The 26,330-nt window shown below is 47.8% G+C and overlaps 1 protein-coding gene across 1 annotated transcript in view; it reads left to right on the top strand.

The window, feature by feature from the left end:
- LOC126077377 (uncharacterized) overlaps window positions 1-26,330 on the top strand; it is a 1,154,420-nt gene that overhangs the window by 833,879 nt on the left and 294,211 nt on the right. The gene's annotated exons all lie outside the window — the stretch shown is intronic.

The raw sequence follows: 26,330 nt of genomic DNA, 5'->3' as shown, positions 1-26,330 counted from the left end.
CCCTGTTACATTCTGGGGCTAAAACCCCACGGCCCACCCATGGCCCCAGGAAGGCTGACATGGGGAGAAACCACATGAAGGGAAGACAGGACCATTCTCCTCCCCAGGGAATCCTTCATCCCAGGTGACCACAGGTGTGCGGCAGAGCCCTTGGGTAGACTAACACGCTGAGGAGGTTGGGGGACACTTCTCCCTAACTCCTGAGGCTCACTTGGTTTCCAGGCTCCTGTGCCCCCAGCTGTACCCTGAGAAGGGGCCCTTTGTTTCTATATCACGCCATAAGGAAAGGCTTCAGGTTGGTGCAGACAAAGAACAAACAGCCGCGGCCACCATGTAGCCACTACAGAGCTGACTGAGTTGACTTTGGATACTTCTAACATCTTTCTGGCGACAGTGGTGGTTCAGGGGTAGAATTTCCATCTTCCACGCAGGAGAGCAGGGTTCGATTCCCAGCCGATGTACCGCCCCCTCGTCAGTGGAGGCTTGTGTGTAGCCGTGATGCTGAACGGACTTCAGCAGAGCTTCCAGACCAAGACAGGCCTGGAAGAAAAGCCTGGTGATCTACTTCCAAAAATCAACCAGTGAAAACCCTATGGAGCACAACAGTCAAATCCTGTTATGCCCGGGGCTGTCACGAGTCGCGGGTGATTCTACACAGCAACAACTTCCCAGCATCCATTTCCGCCTGGGAAGCTGGAGGGGAGTCTTGAACCTCCCTGTCAAGAGGCTTCATGCCATCTCCATGGGTTCCCTCCCGCACGTCTCTCAACATTATCCACCAGACTGTGAGGGGAGACAGGGCCTATGCCCCCAGAGCCCGGCCTGGCACCAAGAAAGCTCTCAATGCCCATGAGTCGCTGAAGTTCCAAGAAAGCTGGAGACTCTGCACAGTGATGCATGTGTTCCTGCCACCGCTGGAACGCTGCCACGGCTCAGACGGACCAGGAAGACAGGGAGCTACCCCAGAGCGGGATGCAGAAACTAAGCCACACATGCCCTGGTGAACTTTGTTTGCCTTCAGAATAGTGATGTATGCAGAGGAGGTAAGATCTAGCAGGAGTCGCTATACATAAACTCCCTCCCTCTCCTCTGGGCCAATGTTCTGGGGTCACCATAACAAAGTCCCACAAATGAGGTGGCTTAAAACAGAAAAGTATTCTCTCCAGTCCTGGAGTCTGGGAGTCCAAATTCAGGGCACAGCCTCTTTCTGAGGGCTTAGGGGGGATCCTTTCTTGTCTATCCCAGCTTCTGGTGGCTGCAGGTATTCCTTGGCTTCTGGCAGCATCACTCCATCCTCAAGGCTACCTCAAGGTCCAGGATGGCTGCTGGGGCTCCAGCCATCCAGACCACAGGAAGATAGAAGAAGGTTGGAAAAGCAGAAGGGTAAAAAAGGGACCCACCCAGGAGTCACAGCTGACTCACAGGCTTATGGAAAGTCCCACAGAAAACTTCTGCTTTTAGCCAAAACTCAATTACTTGGTTCCCCTTAGCTGTCAGGGAGGGAGGCTGGGAAATGAAGTCTTTTATTCTGGTCAGCTGCATGCCCAGCTAAAAATCAGGGTTTTGTTCACACTGAGGAAGAGAAGCAGAGATGTTGGGCAGAACCTGGTGCCCGTACTGGGGTGGTTGTTGTTGTTGTTGCTGTTGTTCTTAGGTGCCATCCAGTCAGTTCTGGCTCATAGCGACCCTGTGTACAACACAATGAAACACTCCCCTGTCCTGTGTGCAACACAATGAAACAGTGCCCAGTCCTGTGTGCAACACAATGAAACACTGCCCTGTCCTGTGTACAACACAAAGAAACACTTCCCAGTCCTGTGTACAACACAACGAAACACTCCCCAGTCCTGTGTACAACACAATGAAACACTCCCCAGTCCTGTGTACAACACAATGAAACAATGCCCAGTCCTGTGTACAGCACAATGAAACACTGCCTTGTCCTATGTACAACACAATGAAACAGTGCTCAGTCCTGTGCCGTCCTCACAATCCCTGTTATGCTTGAGCCCATTGTTGCGGCCAATGTGTCAGTCTATATCGTTGAGGGCCTTCCTCTTTTATGCTGACCCTCTACTTTATCAAGCATGATGTTCTTCTCCAGGGACTCATCCCTCCTCATAGCATGCCCAAAGTATGTGAGACGTAGTCTCACCATCCTTGCTTCTAAGGAACATTCTGGTTGTACTTCTTCCAAGACAGATTTGTTCGTTCTTTTGGCAGTCCATGGTATATTTAATATTCTTCCCCAACACCACAATTCAAAGGTGTCAACTCTTCTCCAGTCTTCCTTATTCCTTGTCCAGCTTTCAGATGTATATGAGGCGATTGAAAACACCACGGCTCTGGTCAGGTGTACCTTAGTCTTCAAGGTGACATCTTTGCTTTTTGACACTTTAATTTAAAGAGGTCCTTTTTTTTTTTTTTTGCAGCAGATTTGCCCAATGCAATGCATCTTTTGATTTCTTGACTGCTGCTTCCATAGATGTTGATTGTGGATCCAAGTAAAATGAAATCCTGGACAACTTCAATCTTTTCTCCACTTGTCATGATGTTGCTCATTGGTCCAGTTGTGAGGATTTTTGTTTTCTTTATGTTGAGGTGTAATCCATACTGAAGGCTGTGGTCTCTGATCTTCATTAGTCAGTGCTTCAAGTCCTCCTCACTTTCAGCAAGCAAGGCTGTGTCATCTGCATAACGCAGGTTGCTAATGAGTCTTCCTCCAATCCTGGTGCCCCGTTCTTCTTCATATAGTCCAGCTTCTCAGATTATTTGCTCAGCATACAGATTGAATAGGTATGGTGATAGGATACAACCCTGATGCACACCTTTCCTGACTTTAAACCAAGCAGTACCCCCTTATTCTGTTCAAAAGGCCCTGCTCCTCTCAGCCTTGACTGTTCCTAACACTCTGTGATCTCAGCCTTTACTTCCTGGCCTCCAGGGTCCTGCCTGCCCTCCATCTCAGTTCCCTGAGCTTTATTCCCTCCCCAGGCCTCCCCACCTCTGACCACAAAACCACGAGCTGCCCCTTCCTGTGCAGATCCTCTCTTCCGGTGGAAGGATCCTCCTGTTGAAGCAGTAGGCTCCTCCCCTCCCAGAGGCAGGCCCCCCCTTCTAGCTAAAAGCCCCGCACCTTCTGGTTACAGACCCCTCCCCTTTTGGTAGCCTGCTCCTTCCCTCTGACTGCAGGCTCCTCCCCTTCCAGCAGTAGGCTCCTCCCTTCTGACAGCAGGCTCCTCCCCTTCCAGCATTCACTCACACCTGCCCTTGGGCCATGTCTCGTCACTTCTCCTCCCACCAGTCTACCATGCCTGAGACACCACCAGGCATCTATCTCCCAAGATCTTGAGAGGCCAAGGCTGCATCCTCAGGGGAAACAGCTGGGAAGACACCCAGGATGAACAGGGTACCACCCTCAGGGGAGGCGGAGACAGAATGAAGCTCAGAATTGTCCCGGGGCAGCAGATCTCAGAAAGCACCAGCACCCCGTGCTGTCTCAAGGGAGCACCACCTGAAGACAAGGCTGTGTCCTTTGATGACTGGCCTGTGGAAAGGCCCGGGACCCAGGCAGGGTGTGGGGACTCTCGGCAAGGCTGGCTCCTGAGACCCAGAGGAGGCAAGCGACCAGAGGAGCCATATTTTAAATTCTTTGCAGAGTGAAAATGGCGAGAACCCCTGAACTGTTGCCCTGAGCCTCCACAAGAACCTGCTACTGGACCAGGAAAAAAATCATCTTTTTCAAATATAAATAACAAAAAATGAGTGTGCTCTCCGTGTTAAAAGGCAGCATTATCTTCCTATGGGGGTCCTTAGGTGGCGTGAACCATTAAGCGCTCAACTGCTAGCCAAAAGGTTGATGGCTCAAACCCACCAAGAGGTGCCTCAAGAGAAAGGCCGGGCAGTCTGCTTCCGAAAGGTCACAGTGGTTCTATTCTGCACGTACGGGGGTGGCCGCGAGTCAGAATCCACTCAACAGCCATGAAAAACAACACCGTCCCACCGACGACGAAAACTCCCCAGGCAAGTGCTGCCACAAGGCAGATGAAAGCTATACTCTAATGGTCCAGTGCGAACCTCAACACAGAACAGCACAAATTCAGGGCAGAGATGTTTAAACAAATGGGGAGGGTGGAACAGAAACAAACTTAATTCAGAAAAGAAATTCAAGGAAAAGATGAAACCATTTCAGAAATGGAGTTACAAGTGACACAACAGGATACGTGCCATGGAAATCACAGTGAGGGACATACAGGAAAATAGAAGAGAAAGGTAAACAAGTGAAAAGAAATAAGGAAGCTATCAAAAAGGATTAGAAAGGAAATGATAACTATAAAAAAAACTGGTAAAGGAGCTCCAACATAGACATAACTGGAGTCTTAGAAGGTCATAACCAAAACCGTAATGTTGCTGTTGTTGTGAGGTGCCGTCGAGCCAGTTCTGACTCATAGCGGCCCTATGCACAGCAGAACGAAACACTGCCCGGTCCTGAGCCATCCCTACAAACTTTGTTATGCTTGAGCTCATTGTTGCAGCCACTGTGTCAATCCCCCTCGTTGAGGGTCTTCCTCTTTTCTGCTGACCCTGTACTCTGCCAAGCATGATGTCCTTCTCCAGGGACTGATCCCTCCTGACAACATCTCCAAAGTACGTAAGACGCATTCTCGCCATCCTTGCTTCTAAGGAGCGTTCTGGCTGTGCTTCTTCTAAGACAGATTTGTTCGTTCTTTTGGCAGTTCGTGGTATATTCAATATTCTTCGCCAACACCACAATTCAAAAGTGTCAGTCCTTCTTTGGTCTTCTTTATTCATTGTCCAGCTTTCACATGCATTTGATCCAATTGAAAATACCATGGCTTGGGTCAGGCACACCTTAGTCTTCAGGGTGACATCTTTGCTCTTTAACACTTTGAAGAGGTCCTTTGCAGCAGATTTACCCAATGCAATGCGTCTTTTGATTTCTTGACTGTTGCTTCCATGGCTGTTGATTGTGGATCCAAGTAAAATGAAATCCTTGACTTCAATCTTTTCTCTGATTATCATGATGTTGCTTATTGGTCCAGTTGTCAGGATTTTTGTTTTCTTTATGTTGAGGTGCAATCCATACTGAAGGCTGTGGTCTTTGATCTTCATTAGTAAGTGGTTCAAGTCCTCTTCACTTTCAGCAAGCAAGGTTGTGTCATCTGCATATTGCAGGTTGTTAATGAGTCTTCCCTCAATCCTGATGCCCCGTTCTTCTTCATATAGTCCAGCTTCTCATATTCTTTGTTCAGCATACAGATTAAATAGGTATGGTGAAAGAATGCAACCCTGGTGTACACCTTTCCTGACTTTAAGCTGTAATAGGTCAGAACAAATATTTAACCCATTATTATCCAAGAAAGCTTTCTTGAAATAAAGGAAGACTTGTACTTACATACGGAAATAAATGCCATATACCTGGGTATATTGACCTGGAGTGGTCACCACCAGGACACACCCTGGTAAAATTTCAGAATTTTAAAGATAAACAACTCTTTGGGTAGCCAGACAAAAAGACCAAGTGTAAAGGAAAGAAAGAAAGTTGGAGTCCGAATTCTCAGCAGTAACATTCAACACCAGGAGAAAGAGGAGCAACACCTGGAAGATGCTCAGTGAAAAAAAACGCAAGCTGAGGGTTAGGCGCCCTCGAGTGCGAAGGCAACTAGACAAACAATTCTGGGTGGGCAAGAATCTGGAACTACGGTGCACGGGAGGATTTCTTGCAGCATTACCGAGAATGAGTTCCACCCACCACAGGGTGACAGAGAGAATTTTGGCAAAGAATCATCTTTAAATGTAATTAGCTGCAGACATAAAAATTTATCAAAAGTAGGACTGAGAATGACAAACTGAATGCAAATGTTACACTGTCCAAAAAGACAGTCATGATAAGCCAACAAAATATTGACGGAAATGGGGGAGGTAGGGTGGAAAACACAATCAGTTCTTGGCCGCCTCACTTATCATACCTGAAGGTAAAAAGATAACAGTTGGCAAGCCAGTGAGCAGAAGGACTATGTCTCAGTCATCTAGTGCTGCTAAAACAGAAATGCCACAAAGGGATGGCTTTAACAAACAGAAATATTGTCTCACAGTTTTAGGAACTAGAAGTCCAAATTCAAGTGCCAACTCCAGGGAAAGACTTTATCTCTCTGTCAGCTCTGGGACAAAATCCTTGTCATCAATCTTTCCCTGGTCTAGGAGCTTTTCAGCACAGGGACCCCAAGTCCAAAGGATACACTCCGCTCCTGACTTTTTTTGCTCAGTGGTAAAGAGGTTCCTCTCCTCTCTGCTCAATTCTCTCTTTTATATCTCAAAAGAGATTGACTTAAAATACGACCTAATCCCATAGATTGAGTCCTGCCTCATTAACAAGACTGCCTCTAATCCTGCCTCATTAACATCGTGGAGGTTAGGATTTACAACACATAGGATAATCACATCAGATCACAAAATGGTAGACGATCACAGATACTGGGAATTATGGCCTAGCCAAGCTGACACATTTTGGGGGAACACAATTCAATCCATAACATTCAATCCTTTCATCCCCAAAATTCATGTTCTTGCCACATGTAAAACACATTCACCCCAATATATCATCCCAAAAGTCTAAAATCAACTCCAAGTCCAAATTCCATCCTGGGACAAAATTCCTCTTCGTTTATGAAATCTAGCATAGAAGTTATCTGCTGCCAAAGAACAATGATGGGACAGTCACAAGCTCGACATTTTCATTACAGATGGAAGAAATTAGAGGAAAAGAAGGGATAACAGTCACCAAGGAAGTCAGAAGAACACATTACATTAGCTCTCAGAGCTTGAAAATAATCCTCTGTTCTCTGAGCCCATTTAGGCAATGGCCCTGCCCTCCAGACTCTAGGCGTTGGCCACACTCTCCAGATTTTGGGTGGAGGCCCCTCCGCCCTGGGCTTCAGCTTCAATTTCCTAGCCTATGGGACAGATTCTGGCGGCTCCATTCTCCTGGTTAGCCTGAGTGACGATCCCACTTCTTCAGCCCTGGCAGGCCCCATTCTTCTGCCCATTGGGCATGGCAGCCCTGTCCCCTCAGCTTCGGGAAGTGAGTCTGGCCACATCCCACTGTTGTTGTTCTTCTTAGGTGCTGTGGAGTCAGTTCAGACCCATAGCGACCCTGTGCACAACAGAACAAAACACTGCCTGGTCCTGCACCATCCTTTCAATCATTGTTACGCTTGAGCTCATTGTTGCAGCCACTGTGTCAATCCACCTCATTGAGGGTCTTCCTCTTTTCCGCTGACCCTGTACTTTGCCAAGGATGACACCCTTCCCGAGGGACTGATCCCTCCTGATAACATGTCCAAAGTATGTAAGATGCGATCTCACCATCGTTCCTTCTAAGGAGCATCCTGGTTGTATTTCTTCCAAGACAGACTTGTTCGATCTTTTGGCAGTCCATGGTATATTCAATATTCTTTGCCAACACCACTATTCAAAGGCATGAATTCTTCTTCGGTCTTCCTTATTCATTGTCCAGCTTTCACATGCATAAAATGCGATTGAAAATACCACGGCTTCAGTCAGGTGCACCTTAGTCTTCAAGGTGGCATCTTTGCTTTTCAACACTTTTAAAGAGGTTCTTTGCAGCAGATGTACCCAATGCAACACGTCATTTGATTTCTTGACTGCTGCTTCCATGGCTGTCGATTGTGGATCCAAGTAAAATGAAATCCTTGACAACTTCAATCTTTTCTCCGTTTATCATGATGTTGCTCATTGGTCCAGGTGTGAGGATTTTTGTTTTCTTTATGTTGAGGTGCAATCCATACTGAAGGCTGTGGTCTTTGATCTTCATCAGTAAGTGCTTCAAATCCTCTTCACTTTCAGCAAGCAAGGTTGTGTCATCTGCATAACGCAGGTTGTTAATGATTCTTCCTCCAATCCTGATGCCCCGTTCTTCTTCAGATAGTCCACCTTCTCATATTATTTGTTCAGCATACAGATTAAATAGGTATGGTGAACGAATACAACCCTGACGCACACCTTTCCTGACTTTAAAACCAATCAGTATCCCCTTGTTCTGTCCGAACAACTGCCTCTTGATCTATGTACAGGTTCCTCATGAGCACAATTAAGTGTTCTGGAATTCCCATTCTTCTCAGTGTTATCCATAGTTTGTTATGATCCACACAGTTGAATGCCTTTGCATAGTCAATAAAACACAGGTAAACATCCTTCTGGTATTCTCTGCTTTCAGCCAGGATCCATCTGACATCAGCAATGATATCCCTGGTTCCACGTCCTCTTCTGAAACCGCCCTGAATTTCTGGTAGTTCCCTGTCGATATACTGCTGCAGCCGTTTTTGAACGATCTTCAACAAAATTTTGCTTGAGTGTGCTATTAATGATATTGTTCTATAATTTCCACATTCGGTTGGATCACCTTTCTTGGGAATAGGCATAAATACGGATCCTTCCAGTCAGTTGGCCGGGAAGCTGTCTTCCATATTTCTTGGCATAGACGAGTGAGCACCTCCAGCGCTGCGTCTGTTTGTTGAAACATCTCAGCTGATATTCCATCAATTCCTGGAACCTTGTTTTTCACCAATGCCATCAGTACAGCTTGGATTTCTTCCTTCAGTACCATCGGTTCCTGATTATATGCCACCTCTTGAAATGGTAGAACATCAACTAATCCTTTTTGGTATAATGACTCTGTGTATTCCCTCCATCTTCTTTTGATTCTTCATGTGTCATTTAATATTTTCCCCATAGAATCCTTCACTATTGCAACTCAAGGATTGAATTTTTTCCTCAGTTCTTTCAGCTTGAGAAACGCTGAGCGTGTTCTTCCCTTTCGGTTCCTATCTCCAGGTCCTTGCACATGTCATTATAATACTTTGTCTTCTCAAACCTCCCTTTGAAATCTTCTGTTCAGTTCTTTTACTTCATCATTTCTTTCTTTTGCTTTAGCCGGTCAATGTTCATAAGCAAGTTTCAGAGTCTCCTCTGACACCCATCTTGGTCTTTTCTTTCTTTCCTGTCTTTTCAATGACCTCTTGCTTTCTTCATGGATGATGTCCTTGATGTCATTCCACAACTCGTCTGGTCTTCAGTCACTAGTGTTCAATGCATCAAATCTATTCTTGAGGTGGTTTCTAAATTCAGATGGGATATACTCAAGGTCATATTTTGGCTCACCTGGACTTGCTCTGATTTTCTTCATTTTCAGCTTGAAATTGCATATGAGCAATTGATGGTCTGTTCCACAGTCGGCCCCTGGCCCTGTTCTGACTGATGATATCGAGCTTTTCCATCATGTCTTTCCACAGATGTAGTCAATTTGATTCCTGTGTGTTCCATCTGGTGAGGGTCGTGTGCATAGTTGCTGTTTATGTTGGTGAAAGAAGGTATTTGCAATGAAGAAGTCGTTGGTCTTGCAAAATTCTATCATTCCATCTCTGGCATTGTTTCTATCACCAAGGCCATATTTTCCAACTACCTGTCCTTCTTTGTTTCCAACTTTCGCATTCCAATCTATCAATGCATCCAGATTGCATGTTCCATCAATTTCAGACTGCAGCAGCTGATAAAAATCTTCTATTTCTTCATCTTTGGCCTTAGTGGTTGGTGCGTAAATTTGAATAATAGTGGTATTAATTCGTCTTCCTTGTAGGTGTATGGATATTATCCTATTAGTGATGGTGTTGTTCTTTAGGATAGATCTTGAAATGTTCTTTTTGACGATGAATGCAACACCATTCCTCTTCAAGTTTTCTGTCATTCCAGTGTAGTAGACCTTATGATTGTCCAATTCAAAATGGCCAATACCAGTCCATTTCAGCTCACTAATGCCTAGGATATCGATGTTTATGTGTTCCATTTCATTTTTGATGATTTCCAATTTTCCTAAATTCATACTATGTACATTCCAGGTTCTGATTATTAATGGATGTTTGTAGCTGTTTCTTCTCATTTTGAGTCGTGCCACATCAGCGAATGAAGGTCCCAAAAGCTTTACTCCACCCACGTCATTAAGGTCGACTCTACTTTGAGGAGGCAGCTTTTCCCCAGCTGTCTTTTGAGTGCCTTCCAACCTGGGGGGCTCATCTTCCAGCACTATATCAGACAATATTCTGCTGCTATTCTTTATTATTATTATTATTCATAAGGTTTTCACTGGTTAATTCTTTTCAGAAGTAGACTGCCAGGTCCTTCTTCCTAGTCTGTCTTAGTCTGGAAGGTCAGCTGAAACCTGTTTGCCATGGTATCTGAATACCAGTGGCATAGCTTCCAGCATCATAGCAACACACAATCCCCCACAGTACGACAAATTGACAGACACGTAGGGACTTATCCCGCTAGCACTCCTGAGAGGTAGCCTCATGCTCCGGAATTGAGTTGGTGACTATCTGAGTCTTTGAAACCTAGGAGGCTGTGGCCCCACTCTTTGAGTCCAGCAGGCTGTGGTTCCACCTTTTGAGACCCCAGAGCTTGTGGTTCTACCCTTTGAGACTAAGGCAGCTCATGTTTCCTGTGCTCCTTGTCTCTTCAGGTTCTGCTTCCTGGTTTCTCAGCCTCTCATCACCTCAGGACCTCAGCCCCTTGGGCCTCTTGGGCTGGCCCAGTGTCTGTCCTGCTTGGGCAAGTGTTCCAAAGCTCTTTAGCTCTGTCGATAAGCACTTGGAGGCACCCCACTCCCAGTACCAAATTCTGGCTTAGTTATCCAGTGCTCCTATAACAGAAATACCTCCAGTGGATGGCTTTAACAAACAGAAGTTTATTCTCTCACGGTTTTAGACTTCTTGTTGTTAGGTGCCATTGAGTTGTTTCTGACTCATAGCAACCCTATGTACACCAGAACAGTTGCCCAGTCCTTCACCACCCTCACAATCATTGTTATGTTTGAGCCCATCGTTGCAACCACTGTCTCAATCCATCTCCTTAAGGGTCTTCCTCTTTTTCACTGGCCCCCAGCTTTACCAAGCATGATGTCCTTCTTCAGGACAGTCCGTCCTGGTAACAGGTCCAAACTATGTGAGATAAAGTCTTGCCATCCTTGTTTCTAAGGAGCACTCTGGCTGTATTTCTTTCAAGACAGACTTGTTCGTTCTTCTGGCAGCCCATGGTATATTCAGTATTCTTCAATAACACCATAAACCAGAGGCATCAATTCTTCTTTGGTCTTCCTTATTCATTGTCCAGCTTGTGCATGCATATGAGGTAATTGAAAATATCACAGGTTGGGTCAGGCACACCTTTGTCCTCAAAGTGACATCTTTGCTTTTTAACACATTAAAGATGTCTTCTGGAACAGATTTACTCAATGCAGTACATGGTTTGATTTCCTGACTGCTGCTTCCATGGGTGTTGATTGTGAATCCAAGTAAAATGAAATCTTTGACAATGTCAATCTTTTGTCCATTTATCATGATGGTGCTTACTGGTCCAGTAGGAACTGGAGGTCTGAATTCAGGCGCCAGCTCCAGGGGAAGACTTTTTGTCTCTTCCGGCTCTGGAGGGACAATCCTTGTCATCAATCGTCCCCTGGTCTAGGAGTTTCTCAGGGTTCCCAAGTCCAAAGGACACACTCGGCTCCTGGCTCTTCTTGTTTGGTGGTGATGAGGTCCCTCATTCTGAGAGACAGTACCTCTACTTTGCAAAAAGTCTGGCAGTTTCTTGTAAAGCCAAATAGATGCTACCCTATCACCCAGCAATCTCGCTCCTAGGTCTCCAAAGAGAGAAATGAAAACATGTCCACAAAAAGGTGAATGTTCATAACGTTATTCATAATACCTATAGCTGGAAACAGCCCAGGTGTCCATCAGTGGGAAAATGAGTAAACACATTGTGGTGTGGCCATACAGGGAAATTACCGAACAATAAAAAGGGATGAACAGTGTCAGGGATGAATCTCAGAAACATGCCAAACACGGAGGACTGCATGGTGGGATTGCAGTCCTCTGAAGATCTGGGACAGGTAAAACTCCAGAGCAATTGTTATCTAGGGTTGGAGAGGTGGTTTGGAGGAAAAGGGTGGTTTGACTGGGAAGGAGCCTGTGGGGACTCGCTGGGGTGATGGTGATTGATGGTCTATGTCTCCACAGAGGTTTAGGTTACACAGGTGTATTGCAGTTGTCCAAACTCATAGGATGGCGCACTCAAGAGGTATGTGTCTCACTATAAATTTTACATTAAAAACTGTAAAATATTGAAATGTTTAGTGAGAAATACGATTATATTGTATAATTTGCTTCAAATGGATTAAAAAATAAGTGGATGGATGGATGAATAATGGAGGGATGGATGGATGGATGGATGGACGGACGGACGGACGGACAGACGGGTGGCTGGGTGGGCGGGTGGGTGGTGGATGGATGGATGGATACGTGATTAAAGCAAGGATAGAAAAATGCCAAAGATATAATCTAGGTGGTGGGTATACGGTTGTTTGCTTTAACATTCAACTTTGCTAATGTTTGAAAATATTCGTGATAAAAGTTTTGGAAGGAAAAAAAGCTCACCACAGTTTCCTCTACAGAAACAATGCCTTTATCAGTGATTGAAACCACACTTCTAGAAATATTGCACTCTCCAAAGGACAGAGGTTGGGCTCATAGAGAAAGAGGTTCAGAGGGGAGAGGAGCTCTGGCAACGTGCCAAGAACAGAAGGTGAGAAGACCTCAGATGGAGGCACGCCAGGCCAGGCCTTGAAGAGAGGCGCCTGATGCATGGAGGGGGTCTGAACAGCCCTCTCAGATAGCCCTCCCTCCCTGGCTCCCAGGTGTCCACCTCCCAGCACCTTCCAGGTGGGGAGATTGGGCTCATTGGGAGAATGAACTCCAGAGACTGTTGCAGATGACCCCAAAGTGGCAGTGGTTCACCACAACCAAGGTGCATTTCCACTCCTCTGATGGATGGAGGATATCCAGGAGGCTCTCTTCAACAGCTAGCACCCAAGTGTGGCTCAGGGACCCAGGCTTCCCCCCCTGGGCACTGCACCCTGGAGCTCACAGCCCAGATTGCCCAGAAGCAAAGGAGAGCTGGGGACTCAAGGATTTTCTGAGCCCACTCCTACAAGTGGTCCATCTCTTCTGCCACATCCAACGGCCAGACCAGACCCCCGGGAGCTCATCTTCCAGGGTGCCCAGGGAGAGGATACGGAGTTGGCATCCTCGTCCACACAGAGACCTGAGTGTTCTAGGTGCTGGAAGGGTAGACACCTGTGTGACCACAGACATTGGACTCAAAGGCAAGGCCATCTGCTGTCTGCTGGAGTCTACTCCACTGTCAGCCAGATAGCCCAAGACCCTCCCTCACCCACTCAGCCCCACAAGCCCGGCCTTCCCTCATCGGGGCCAGGATCCCACCCTGCCTGGGGGCCGCATGCTCCTTCTCCTGTCCCTCCCTTACGTGGGGCCACTCTAGTGGGCTGGGCACTGCCCCAACTACACTCACCCGGTCACCCTGGACCCAAGGCGGCCTCATTTATTCCTGAGCACTTACCAACCCCCAGGGACATAAGGCTAAGGGGTCACAACCCCCTTCACAGGTGAGCAAACAGGCTCAGGGAAGTTCAGCTACCTGCCCAGTTGCATGAGCTTGCTGCAGAGAAGCAAGAATTTGTCCTCAGGACCTTGGACTCTAAGCCACTCTGCTGCCTTCTCACAAGTGCCCAGGCCCATGTTCAGGCTGCCCAACTCCCACAGGGTCACTTGGCCTTGAGCCAGGCCAGGAGACAAAGCCCTGCTCTGGAGCCATCTGGACCAAACTAAAAACCATGGAGGAGATTCCGACTCATAGTGACTGTGTAGGACAGAGCAGAGTTGCCCCATAGGGTATCCAAGGCTGTAATCTTTAGGGGAGCCGACTGCCACATCTTTCTCCATGGAGCAGCTGGGGGGTTCTAACTGCCAACCTGTCTTGGTTAGCAGCCCAGCGCTTAACTGCTGCACCACCAGGGCTCGAGGGAGCCTCCTGGAGAGGATTCAAGTCTCAGCCTTGCCACTGGGGGTTATGGGTACCTTTCTGAGACACAGCCCCTCATCCATGTGGGCAGCCTTGAGTCCTGTGAGCCCGGGCAGCAAGGGATACTGGTGACTGCCGCCACACCTGACCCTGCACCCAGGACTGCGACTGCCCCAGCTCCAGCAGGCTCCGTGGCCTGGACGCTGCACTAGACCCTCAGAAGCTCTAAAGTGCCCCCAAAGGCCTCATTAGGGTCATTTCTTTCCAATTAGAAGTGTAACATGTGCTCAGAAGTCCCAAGTGACTCAGTCATTCTCTGTCAGCAAGCCTGTGAATTGCAATCTTGCTGGACAAGCTTGGCCTCTCCGGGACGTGAAGTTACTGATTCTAGGTCAGCTCAGGTGACTGCGGCGGCTCGGGGCAGTACTCAGCCATGACACCAGTGGCTCTGGGCTTTCCTCCTGCCCTGGCCCGCTTTCTTCTTCTGTAAAATGGGGAGAAAGGGACCTTTCCTTCTTACCTCTTAGAAGCGTTGCTGTTGTTTTTGTTAGGTGCCTTGGAGTCAGTTCCAACTCATAGAGATCCTATGTACAGCAGAAGGAAACACTGTCCAGTCCTGTGCCATCCTCACAATCATTGCTATGCTTCAGCGCATTGTTGCAGCCACTGTGTGTCAACCCACCTCATTCAGGGTCTTCCTCTTTTTCAATGATCCTCTGCTTTCCCAAGCATGATTTCCTTCCCCAGGGACTGATCCCTCCTGATAACATGTCCAAAGTACATGAGACAAAGTCTCACCATCCTTGCTTCTAAGGAGCATTCTGGTTGTATTTCTTCTTAAACAGATTTGTTTGTTCTTCTGGCAGTCCATGGTATATTGAATATTCTTTGCCAACACAACAGTTCAAAGGCATCAATTCTTCTTTAGTCTTCCTTATTCACTGTTCAGCTTTCGCATTCATATGAGGCAATTGAAAACACCATTGCTTGGGTCAGGGGCAACTTAGTCCTCAAAGTGACATCCTTGCCTTTCGATAATTTAAAGAGGTCTTTTCCAGCAGATTTCCCCAATGCAATGAGTCTTTTGATTTCTTGACTGCTGCTTCCATGGCTGTTGATTGCAGATCCGAGTAAAATGAAATCCTTGACAACTTCAGTCTTTTCTCCCTTTATTATGATGTTGCTCATTGTTCCAGTTGTGAGGATTTTTGTTTTCTTTATGTTGAGGTGTGATCCATACTGAAGGCTGTGGTCTTTGATCTTCATTAGTAAGTGCTTCAAGTCCTCTTCACTTTCAGCAAGCAAGGTTGTGTCATCTGTATAAGGCAGGTTGTTAGTGAGTCTTCCTCCAATTTTGATGCCCGTTCTTCTTATAGCCCAGCTTCTCGGATTATTTGCTCAGCATACAGGTTGAATAAGTATGGTGAAAGGATACAATCCTGAGGAACACCTTTCTTGACTTTAAACCACGCAGTATCCCCTTGTTCTGTTCGAATGACTGCCTCTTGATCTATGTACAGGTTCCTCAAGAGCACAATTAAGTGTTCTGGAATTCTCATTCTTTGGAATGTTATCTATAGTTTTGTTATGATTCACATAGCTGAATGCCTTCACTTTTACACAAGTAAACATCTTTCTGGTATTCTCTGCTTTCAGCCAGGACGCATCTGACATCAGCAATGATATCCCTTGTTCCACATCCTCTCCTGAATCCGACTTAAATTTCTGGCAGTTGCCTGTTGATGTACGGCTGCAACTGTTGTTTAATTTTCTTCAAGAAGATTTCACTTGCCTGTGACCTTGGAAGTGTTAGGAGGATGCAATAAGAACAGGATTTGGAAAAGCTAGAATCCTCTGTGCACATGAAGACTCACAAACCTGAGCTGGGGTAGTGACCTGCTGTGGACTTGGACTCAGCCCCTCTGGGAACTCAGTTCAGCCATCTGTGAAAGGAGAATGAGAGCCCCGCCTGCCCTCTGCAGTGGCTCCACCACGTGGAGCCCAAGCTCTGTCCCTGGGCTCTCACATGTGTTGATTGTCCAGCTCCTCTAGCTTCCCACAGCCTTGGTGTAAGCAAGCTTCACCCTGCTCCATCCCAGGGCTTCTCAGCTGCACACTGCTGGGACTGGATCACTCTGTGGTGGGGACTATTCTATGCTCTCTAGGAGGTTAGCAGCATCCCTGGGCCCCATCTACTAAAGGCCAGGAGCACAGCACCCCACCCCAAGTTGTGCCAACCATGAAAGTCTCCAGCATTGTCAAGTGCCCCCTGGGGGGCAAAACCACGCCCCGGTTGAGAACAATGGACTGGAGACTAGACTCCCCTTGTTACTGTTACCGAACGAGGGTTCTTGTCCTGTCCTATTAGCTGATCGAAATAAGATGGACACCTCACTACCAGTTGCAAGGGAAACAGAAACTGGAAATTTACTGTCTGTTCAGACAAGGAGCAACGTGGGGTCTAGCGACCACAGGGCCACGTGCTCGCCTCTGACGGGGTTGGGGAGCTTTTTATTTCCAATGGCATCTGGGGGCTGGGTTTGGAGCTCGGAACTCCGGCCCTACGCCCTCCCGTGTCCACATCTGGAGGTCTGGATGTTGAATCACGTCGGTGATGTTCAGGTCCAAGGACAGATTCAGGACTCAGCTCTTCAGGCCTTGCGCATGCGCCCAAAATCTCTGTTTGCGCATGCGCAGGTTTCTGGCGCCAAATTCAAAGTGTGGTTATGGCCGCATCCTGGTCGGGCCAAACCGCAGTTAGAAGCCGAGCCTTGGTGGGCTGCGAGGGGGGCGGGGAACCGCCGCGGACGGGGTCGGGGGGGTCTCTCCCCAAGACTGGGACCTCTGCGCACAAGGTCCTTCTCTAGATCAACTTTCTGTATCCCCAGCACCCAGCAAGGGGCTGACACTTGGCAAGGGGTCAGCAAATTTTTCCTGAATGAGTGAATGAGCGAACCATGGGTGTGAGCGTGAGTACACACTTCACAGTGATAGGGCAGGACGTTCCCATTTGTTGAAGACCCACTGTGTGTCCAGTGCTATGCCAAGCACTGCCATCATTGGCTTGTTTCATTAAGGCGGCCATATATGGGCGAGATTCTAGGAGGTTCTGCTAGCCTCCTGGCCAGGCACTCCAGGCTGAGGGCCTCAGGCAAAGTCCCCATCCCACACTGACAAAGAAAAGGGCATTCCGAGACCTCCTGCTCTCTGAATCCCTTCCCAGGTCTCCTCCTCCCTCCTGCATCGGCCGCCCCCAGCACAGTGTCACTGTCACCCTCATGGTGATATAGAGGTGGGCAGGGCAGGGTGCCCGAGGGGAGGCAGGCACCGGCAGTGGGCTGGGCTGGGTCTGACTCTTGTGTGACTTACAGTTTAGACAGTTTCGCGGTCTTCTTTAAAGAATACAAACTTAGTGAAACAAAATAGGTTTGGGCGTGAATATTTATTCAGAATGAGGAAAAAAACCCAAATTATTAGTTTTTAAAAGCTGACAGATAACCACAAACATACAAAGCCTGGAAAACAACGTAACATTTCTCTTAACTAACTGCCTGACCCATCTCTGTGGTACTTTTGAGCCATGTCATCGGGTGACAACAATTTTATAATATCCTTTTCCACAGAAGGGGTAAAAATATAATTGTCTTTCCTCCAGCATGGTGGTGTGAAATCTGTTTTTTTGTTATTTACTGTCAGAGTGCATAGAACATTTGACTTCACACACTGTGCACTCCTTGTTTGCTGTACAGATAAAGGTTTGTGCTTTATAAACAACAGGGGTTCTAATCAACTCCATCTCACAAGATCCCATTCAAAAAGAAAAGGCGAAGCTGCATGGTGCCCATTTATAATAGTATAGACAATGTAGTAAATAATTTCCATTGTGATGTGTGTTGACAAGAGCAGAAAGCCTAGCTACAACGTTACACATCAGATGACTGGATGAACAGTCCACAGACTGGTTTCTGGCTCTGTGTGTTTCCTGTCTAGTCTCTCCACAGCCCAAATGAACTCTTGCCCTGCACCTTCAAGTCAAATGCGAAAGGGAGGAGCCAGCAAGAGAACTGGTGGTGGGAGGAGGTGAAGTTGAGGTATTTATTCCTCTGGCTCTCTCCGGTCCTGGGAGTAAGTTGCAGCGCAACGCTTAAAGGCTTGGCTGCTAACCAAAATGTTGGGAGTTCGAACCCACCCAGCAGCTCCTCATGAGAAAAGACCTGGTGATCTGCTCCTGTAAAGATTACAGCCAATTTTAATAGAGAGTGGAGCGAAGGAGTGTGCTGCCTCACTAGAGGGAGAGCAACTAGGAGTATATGTTGTTGTTAGGTGCCGTCGAGTCGGTTCCGACTCATAGCAACCGTATGCACAACACAATGAAACACTACCCGGTCCTGCGCCATCTTTACAGTCATTTTTATGCTTGAGCTCATTGTTGCAACCACTGTGACAATCCAGGAGTATATAGCAAGGTGTATATAAGTTTTTGTATGACAGACTGACTTGGTTTGTAAACTTTCATTTAAAGTGCAATAAAAAAAAATTTAAAAAAACGATTACAGCCTAGGAAACCCTACCGGTCAGTTCAACTCTGTCACATGGGGTCAGTATGAGTCAAAATGGACTAGAGGACATCTATCAATGACAACCAAAAGCCATGTATACCCTCAGGCAGCCAATGAAAGTTCATACATTAACATTTTAAAAGCTAAAAACCACATAGGATCACCTCAATAGATGCAGAAGAAACATCTGATAAAATTCTTAAGAAAATGTCTTAGCCCTCAAGGGACAGAAGAAAATGTTGTTAATTTGATAAAGGCTATCTACCAGAAAACCTAGAGCAGTAATCACAGTTAATGGGAAAATGCTGACAGCTTTCCTTCTGAGACTGGTAACAAGACAAAGACACCATTAGCCCCGCTGCTATTCAATATCAGCCTGGATGGCAGCAAGTACAGTGAGTCATGGAAAATTTGTAAAGAAATAAAGAAAGCAAGTTGTCTTTATTCACAGATGATATGATTGTGTGTGCGAAAGAATCTAAAGACTCTGCAGACAGATGGCGGAGATTAACAGGGAGGTCAGCCAAGTTGAGGAGACCTGATGGCATAGTGATCAAAGTGCTCTGCTGCTAACAAAAAGGTCAGTGGCTCCAACCACCTACTCCTTGGCAATTCGCTTCCGTAAAGATTTCAGTGTTTGAAATTCTGTGGGGCAGTTCTACTCTGTCCTATAAGGTCACTGTGAAATGAAATTGACTTGACAGCAGCAGGTTTGGGTTTAGCAAAGTTGTTGGATACAAAAATCTGTGTGCAAAATTCCATTTTGTTTCTATATATTAGCAACAAGTGGCCCCGCTAGCACAGTGGTTAAGCCTTTGGCTGCTAACCAAAAGGTCAGCAGTTTGAATCCACCAACTGCACGTTGGAAACCCCGTAGGGCAGCTCTATTCTGCCCTGTAGGGTTGCCATGAGTCAGAATCCACTCAATGGCGGTGCATATTTTATCACTTCAGCAATGGTGTGGGAAAGTACAAATTTCAACAGCCTTGAAAATATCAAGGATCCAGGAATAGTGTGCAACCTTCCCCTCTGGCTCTCTGTGACTCAGTGAGAGGCCCCTGGGTAGGTTTCTGCAGTCCTCACCTTGCTGAGGGCAGGCGTAGAAACAGCCTCTCCACACCTCTGGGCTTGCCAGGTCCTTTGTGACCCCACCAGCAGGAGTCCCCCTACCCCCAGTTATTATCCACAAATACCCCGTCTTAGTCACCTAGTGCTGCTATAACAGAAATACCACAAAAGGATGGCTTTAACAAACAGCAGTTTATTCTCTCACAGTCCAGGAGGCCAGAAGTCCAAATTCAGGGTGCCAGCTCCAGGGGAAGGCTTTCTCTCTCTGTCGGCTCTGGAGGAAGGCCCTTTTCATCAATCTCCCCCTGGTCCAGGAGCTTCTCAAGCATTGGGACCCCGAGTTCAAAGGATGTGTTCCCCTCCTGGTTCTTCTTGCTTGGTGGTGATGAAGTCCCTCTGTCTCTCTGTTTGCTTCTGTCTGTATATCTCAACCTAATCCTGTGGATTTTGTCCTGCCTTGTGAACATAACTGCCTGTAATCCTGCCTCATTAAAAAAAAAAAAAAACCCAAATCCATTGCCGTCCAGTTCATTCTGACTCATAGAGGTTAGGATTTACAACACATAAGATAATCACATCAGATCACAAAATGGTGGACAACCACATAGTACTGGGAATCATGGCCTAGCCAAGCTGACAGACATTTTAGGGGGGACACAATTCAATCCATAACAACCCCTGTGGGGACAGGAGACTCCAAAAGTCACCCTCTGCTCAGGTGTTCTGGCAGAGCCTCTTTATCCTACTCTTCAGGTTCTGACACCTGCGAAGGGCATCTGCCCAGGACCCCAGCCAGATGTGCCACCTCACACCTGCCTGGGGACTTCTGGTCTGCAAGAAAGGCCAGGGACAAGGTGCCCAGGTCAAGGGGAGGCTGGCCAGAGATGCCTTCCCCAACGTCACTTAAGCATTTGTAGTCCTTTAAATCTTGCCACCTTAAAAGTAAGGATGGCGAGATTTTGTCTCACATACCATCATCACCTTATCAGGATGGATCAGTCCCTGGAGAAGGACATCATGCTTGGTAAAGTACAGGGTCAGCGAAAAAGAAGACCCTCAATGAGACGGATTGACACAGTGCCTGCAACAATGGGCTCAAGCATAACAAGAATTGTGGGGATGGCGCAGGACTGGGCAGCGTTTCGTCCTGTGGTACATGTGGTCACCATGGGTCAGAGCCGACTTAGCAGCACCTAACAATAACAACAAATCCTTCCCCAAACGGTGAATCAACCTTTGGGGTACACTACATTAAAGCTTGTTACCTTTCATATCAGGTCTTTTATTAGAGTTATATCTGCAATGCAAATGCTGTAAAGGATCCGAACTACAGCTCACATTTCCGTGGACACCCCTGTTTATAAACTGCTTCCACGCGCATCCCTGGCTCACATTTCCGTGGACACCCCTGTTTATAAACTGCTTCCACACGCATCCCTGGCAGAGTCCTCACAGCAATCCTGGGAGGGAGGCACCGCTCTCTCCATTTTAGGGGTGAGGCTGCTTCCTGGACTCTAAATCACAGAGCTAGTCAAGGTGGCAGTGGAAATCCCAGTCTTCTCATGCCTGGTCTGGGACCCACAACACTCAGATCCTGAGATGGTGCTGTTGTCAGCACCGATACAGCTCATCAGGACGGTTTGCATTTTCTCAGGTGCACTTGCCTTGGAATGCGAGTTCCTGGAGGGCAGGGACGTCCCTTGTTTTGCTGACTGTTGTGTGTGTGTCCCCTTCATTCCCTCACCTGTAAAATGGGGATGTAATCTCACTCTAGCAGAGGGCCAGACACCTGCCCAACCCTCTTTTTGTAGGAGCAGTTCTCACTTCCATAGGATTTTCATGGCTGTGGTCTTTTGAAAGCAGATTCCCAGGCCTTTCTTCTGAGGTACCCTGGGTGAGTTCGACTACTTTGGTTAGTAGTCCAGCGCGCAAGCAGTTGCACTACCCAACAACTCTTCTGCACTTGATAGATGATTGCTAAGACCCAGGGAAGCAGCAGGATCTTCCTGAAGTCAGACACTTCACTCTTGTCATCAGAAAAGGGGCCTGCCGCTCCCTCCTGCACCTGTCATGCCATAGGTGAGGAAAAGCACTTTTCCTGATTTCCACAGCTCCTTGAGACGGAACCTTGGGAATCAGCTGCTTAGTAAAGCTGTTAGGCGCTCAGGTGGCGGCCCTGGTGCTGCAGACACAGCGTCACAATGGTGGCCTGCCAGCAACGCGATGCTCTCTGCTGTCTGCCATGGATCACAGGACCAGGCCGGGGCTGAGCCCACGGCCACCAACGTGACGCTCTCTGCCATCTACCATGGACCACAGGACCAGGCCAGGGCTGAGCGCATGGCCAGCAACGTGACGCTCTCTGCCGTCTACCATGGACCACAGGACCAGGCAGGGGCTGAGCCCATGGCCACCTTAAATCGCAACTCAGGTTCTCAAAGTTAGACTCACACAGAAGTACCCGCTGGGGAGGCTGGAGAGCGGAGGAGGATGAGCTCTTACAAAAAACGTCAACTTTTTAAAAAATGTTTTCAGTAATTGCTGTTCTGTGTCAAGTTTCAGCCTGGTGGGAGTTTCGTGTCGGAATGACTAAGTGGGAGAGGATAACGGACAAGTTAATTGCCCTCCTGCAGAGCAAGGTGCTGAGTGATGGTGGTGTTCCCAGGTGAGGTGCTTCCCAGGTCTGTCTGCACAGGAGGCCTAGGAAGAGCGGAAGGCATGGGAGCAGGGGTGGGGAGAGGGCAGGGGCTCTGACAGCAGAGTGGTCCCCACGTCTCCACAGTGTCCCCACCACAGCATGCACACCCCAGGGGAAAATGCTCCCGGCCAGCCCCATCTCTTCAAAGCTGTGATGCCTGTGTCTGCAGAAACATCATGGTGGAGGGGAGTGGGGAGCTGCCTGAAAGAGGGGCTTAGAGCTGCCTTCTTGCCCCACCCGCAGCCCCTTCACCAGCTGGCAGAGCCCACCTGGGCCTCTCCCAGGCCGTGCTCGATGTGAAGGGGCTATGAGACATCACTAGCCCCTGTTCCTTTGCCATGTTGTCACCAGGGGCTTTGTAGAACCTTATTTTTGAGAAGAGATGGCATATTCTAGGACCAGGCTGGCACCAATCATCCACCCATCCATCCCTCATCCACTCATCCACCCATCCATCTATCTCACCTTCTACGCAGAGACCCACGCTCAATTCCCAGCCAGTGCACCTCACGCGCAGCCACCATCTGCCTGTCAGCGGAGGCTTGCCTGTTGCTATGATGCTGATGAGACTTCAGGGAAGCTTCCTGACTAAGATGGACTAGGAAGAAAGGCCTGGTGATCTCCTTCTGAAAACCCAGCCAAAGAAAACGCTATGGAAAAATGGACAGTGGAGCATCGTCTAATCCCCAATTGGTCATGGGACTGGCACAGGCCCAGTTCCATTCCATTGCTCATGAGCTGCTAAAAAAAAAATTGCTAGAGAGAGTGATGCTTTCCACAAAGGGCAAGGGGGTGACCATTTTCAGTTGGAGCAAAGTCAAGGGAACGTCCAGAGAAAAGGCTTAGAATATGCAAATGGTTATGATTTTAGAGGGCACCCATTATCCTTTGCTGTTGAGTCGATTCTGACTTGTAGCAGCCCTATAGAACAGAGTAGAACTGCCCCACAGGGTTTCCAAGGAGCAGCTGGTGGATTCTAACTGCCAGTCTTTTGGTTAGCAGCTGAACTCTTAACCACTGCACTACCAGGGCTCCTTAGAGCGCACAGTGGGAAGGTTTTGAGAGTTGGGGAGTGGTGGGAGATAGGGTAAGAGAAGGGGAGATACAGAGCTGTATACGGAAAAGGGGTGGCCTGGGAGACTTGAACTTGACATAGAGAGGCAGAAAGAGCACAATGAGATTAGTCCTTGGGTCCCAAGACAGACAGTGGAAGGAGGCAGCGAGTGGTATGAGTTTTGTCAGGGGCCCCACTTGGTTCCTCCTGGCAGTAAGGAGGTCAGTTGAGTGTTGTCTTACCAAATGACACTCTGGGGTCCTGGCAGAAGCACGGACTCTGGGCAATGGGTGGTTTTGGGGTCCTATTGTCTCAGGTGATATAGACTGGCAGAAGGCCGTGAATGCTCGTAGTGCCCACTGGTGCCCCTTCACCAGACAGGGCACCCCTCCCCCAGCTACTCACAGCTGCCCCTTCTCTGGGGGATTGCCCCGGACCAAACAGGAACTGCCTCGCCAGTAGGTTACACCCTCCATTATTACCACGGCAATGATTGACTGACATGGAGGGCATAGAACATCCTGGCCTCCAGGTGAGGGCCACCTCTGTGCTGAGTCATGCTCCAGAGTTCCCCTTTGTGAATCAACCTTTTAAATATGTTACATTAAATGTAATACTGGCTGATGCCAGTCGGCAGCTGTTCCACAGCCTTGCCCACTTTCCCAGGAAGACACCTCCTGTGGGCCCTTTATGCATTTGCTGGGCCAGTCCCTGGAGAACATCATGCTTGGTAAAGTAGAGGGTCAGCAAAAAAGAGGAAGACCCTTAATAGGATGGACTGACACACTGGCTGCAGCAATGGGCTCAAATATAGCAAGAATCGTGAGGATGGCACAGGACAGGGCAGTGTTTCATTCTGTTGTACACAGGGTCGCTATTGTCAGAATCAACTTGACAGCACCTAAAAATAACAACAACCTAAATAAGAACCCTGGTGGTGCACTGATTAATCACTTGGTTGCTAACCGAAAGGTCAGCAGTTCAAAACCATCAGCCACTCCGTTGAACAATATCATTAATATCAAATACCAGTAAAATTTTGCTGAAGATCATTCAAAAGTGGCTGCACCAGTATATCGATGAGGAACTGCCAGAAATTCAGGCCAGATTCAGAAGAGGATGTGGAACCAGGGGTATCATTGCTGATGTCAGATGGATCCTGTCTAAAAGCAGAGAATGCCAGAAAGATGTTTATTTGTGTTTTATGGACTGTGCTAAGGCATTTGACCGTGTGGGTCATAACAAATTATGGATAATACTGTGAAGAATGGGAATTCCAGAACACTTAATTGTGCTCATGAGGAACCTGTACATAGATCAAGAGGCAGTTGTTCGGACAGAACAAGGGGATACTGATTGGTTTAAAGTCAGGAAAGGTGTGTGTCAGGGTTGTATTCTTTCACCATGCCTATTCAATCTGTATGCTGAGCAAATAATCCAAGAAGCTGGACTATATGAAGAAGAACAGGGCATCAGGATTGGAGGAAGACTCATTAACAACCTCTGATATGCAGATGACACAACCTTGCTTGCTGAAAGTGAAGAGGACTTGAAGCACTTACTAATGAAGATCAGAGACCACAGCCTTCAGTATGGATTACACCTCAACGTAAAGAAAACAAAAATCCTCACAACTGGACCAATGAGCAACATCATGATAAACGGAGAAAAGATTGTAGTTGTCAAGGACTTCATTTTACTTGGATCCACAATCCTCTTTTTTGCTGACCCTCTACTTTACCAAGCATGATGTCCTTCTCCAGGGACTGGCCCCCCAAATGCATAAAGGGCCCACTGGAGGTGACTTCCTGGGAAAGCGTGGAAGCAGCAGGACTAAGTGGGGACTAAGGTGCATCTGTCCCGAGCCGTGGTGTTTTCAATCGCCTCACATGCACGTGGAAGCTGGACCATAAATACGGAAGACCAAAAAAGAACTGATGCCTTTGAATTGTGCTGGGGAAGGATATCGAACACACCATGGACCGCCAAAAGAACAAACAAATCTGTCTGGGAAGAAGTACAACCAGAGCGTTCCTTAGAAGCAAGGATGGGGAGACTTCATCTCACATAATTTAGACATGTTATCAGGAAGGATCAGTCCCTGGAGAAGGACATCATGCTTGGTAGAGGGTCAGCGAAAAAGAGGAAGACTCTTGACGAGATGGATTGACACATTGGCTGCAACAATGAGCTCCTGCATAACGATTGTGAGGATGGCAAAGGACCAGGCAGTGTTTCATTCTGTCGTGCATAGGGTCGCTATGAGTTGGGACCGGCTCGACAGCACTAACAACAATATGGGAAAAGAGCACGGAGAGGAAGTGTTTGGAGTGCAGTCCAAATAAGTGTTGGGGTGCGGGTACTTCCCGGATCGGCGGGGAAAGCCTCAGCCAGGATGGGAGTGAGCAAGCCCAGGTAACCGGACCTACTCCGGTCTGCCATTCACTCCCTGGGCCTCCATTTTTTTTCCTGTGTAAGATGAAGGAGTGGGCTAGGGGCTTCTAAGGTTCCTGACAGCAACACTGATGCCTCTTAGCGCCTTCCATAAGCCCATAGTGATGAGGAAGAATTAGTATTAAAGTAGATGAAATAAGGACATTCCAAATTCCAGCCAGACAGCGTCCTGATTTCTGAACTTTTCACTCTTTCTACGGAGTACAGGGAAAGAGGCCGGATTCCAGGTGCTGAGGCGACTGCGTCTTCTTCAGCCAAACCTCCTCCTACCCCCCAAACAAAAAACCCCGTTACCGACTCATAGAGACCTATAGGACACAGTAGAACTGCCCCATAGGGTTTCGAACTGCCCACTTTTTGGTTAGCAGCCAAGCTCTTAACCACCCCGCCACCGGAGCCCCTGCTCGCACTAACCCCCCAAATTCCAGTTTAGGCAGCTGCAGGAGGGCCTCAGGCACCCCAGCTCTGCCCCATTGCCTCTGCTCTGCCCGGCGTCAGGAGGCTGCGGCGTGGTTGCCTGGGCAACGCC

Source organism: Elephas maximus, chromosome 5, assembly GCF_024166365.1.
Source record: "Elephas maximus indicus isolate mEleMax1 chromosome 5, mEleMax1 primary haplotype, whole genome shotgun sequence".
In the NCBI taxonomy this organism is placed as follows: domain Eukaryota; kingdom Metazoa; phylum Chordata; class Mammalia; order Proboscidea; family Elephantidae; genus Elephas; species Elephas maximus.
Note: the sequence above shows the minus strand (reverse complement) of the source record. Positions and strands in the feature narration are given on the sequence as shown.